This window comes from Heliconius melpomene, chromosome 16 (assembly GCF_056956725.1).
Source record: "Heliconius melpomene rosina isolate 202511_hmr_F chromosome 16, ASM5695672v1, whole genome shotgun sequence".
NCBI classification, from domain to species: domain Eukaryota; kingdom Metazoa; phylum Arthropoda; class Insecta; order Lepidoptera; family Nymphalidae; genus Heliconius; species Heliconius melpomene.
The window spans coordinates 1,298,681-1,300,798 of NC_140404.1; positions in this window are offsets into that span (position 1 = coordinate 1,298,681).

A 2,118-nucleotide genomic window follows, 5' to 3' on the forward strand; every position below is an offset into this window, starting at 1 on the left:
TTCATCAATGTCTTATACCAATCTCGTCATACATTACAGTATGAATTAACATACTAACAGTCTCCCCATAATAACGCGTCTACAAGAGATAATACGTTGAGGTCTATTCAATCGGGCCTACGGCCTTTACTCGTGCACCGAGCCGTGTTTCAATTTACGTTATTTAACCAGTTACGATCGTTTCTCGATATAGTTTAGTGTAGGAAGATGGAGATAGTGAAGGTATAAAGCAGCTTCTCTCTTTTTGCCGTATATCAAGCTAGGGGAAATCAAGTGTTAAGAGACTTCGGTTTCTACCTTCCACTCAATTTTTGAGTTGAACACGAGTGGTATAGCGCGTGGTATTGAGTCCACCTCAATGCCGCGCTTTTACTGGATTGGGTAAATTAATATAAATAATATCAAATTTACAATAAATTAACATTATAAAATAAAAGAAGTATGTAAAATGTATTATTCGGTGGTTCAGTTGGATTTCTGTGCGTTGGATATGTGTTTATATTCTGAAGTGTTGATACGTTAGTGTACGTAAGTGTATACGTAAGTGTTGGTACTTATCTAAAGTAATATTATTTCAATTCAAATAAAAAAGTTAATTTTGTGTTATATAATTTATATATTACCTCGGAAGAATTGAGAATATTTCATACTCAACTTTTACTTATTTCCATGTGACGACATGAGCGAAGCCACAGAAAAAAGCGAATAAAATTATGTTATATAGGCAAAGATACAAAGTTTATAGTTTAAAAAGAAAAAAATATAATAAAAACAAAAAATGTGTTTATGTTCACAATAATACATTTACATGAACATTGAACAATGCTGTTAGTATCGGATTTGGTATTAGCAATTAACAGTGCTATTGACAGTAACAGCGTCAAATGAAATGGTAAAATGACATCAGTTTTTTGTTTATTTTTAAGGATTAATTATATTATTATATTGACGTTTTATTGTATTTTTAATGAATTTTAATAAAATAATAGAAAACTAAAATGATCAATCAAAAGTTTACACAAATACATACTACAACAACTACGGTTTACCATATTTGAATCGAGTTCAATTAGTACAAAACGCCCCATAATTCGTACTGTCGGTCAAACCCTTATCTTGACTGACATGTCCCTAAGTAGTCCTCCAAATTGCCCTTTTGGGAGTTGACCGTTCAGGAGTCGTGGAACCTTTCTATGTAATTTGAATTGCCTCCACGCTAGCGATAAAACTGATTTGCTAATTAAATGTTTGTGACATGTGATCGGTTGGGATCTCTTTAGAATATATGTTTTTTTGTACTGATTTTTGTGAATCTGGCAAGACTTTGTTCGTACATGCATTTTATGTTTTTGATAGAGATTCAAGGTTTACCCCGCATATAGCAAGTAGTAGTAGCATAGTGCTCAAACACTCAGTTCCTCATTTTTAGCTTACTGAAAGTTCAGTTTCGGAAAATTAAGTAAGTCCAGATATAAGCGAGGAAATCAAAATAATTAATTCACCCGAGTTTAAATTGAACACACAGCCATAGCGTACAGCCAGATGCTACGCTACGACGGTCTCTGTGATAGAGATGATTAGATATATAAAAACAATATTTTTATATTTATTTTCCCATATTTTCATTTTTTTGGGACCTTTCTTGTCCGTCTCCCTCGACTATCTACCCTACTGGGTAAAAAGAGAAAACTTAATATTAAGACTACTAAAAACTGAAAACATGGCAGGAAAATGAAATATGTAATTTTTTCATTTCCTCGCTCTGGTAATGGGTAGATCGCAGTATTGAACTCTGTCACTCAACACGCAACGACTCCTGAATTTGGGAAAAAGTGGGGAACTGAAGTGTCTTAATAGAAACAGAACATCTTAATAAAAGATACCCAGGTTCCCTCTGCCTCCCCTGCTATGTGTGAGATACAGCGTAAAGCTAAAAAATGTTAAAACTTAATAATATAACAGTCTACTGGTAGAAATCTTTCTTGGTCCAATTTAAAACATCCAAATATCTTTTCCAATCCAGTAACCTTTCCAGTAACGTTTTCAAAGTGACCGGACATTACACATACTATTTACCTAATATTACTTTACTAGGAAATTTCAAAACCATTAAATGCA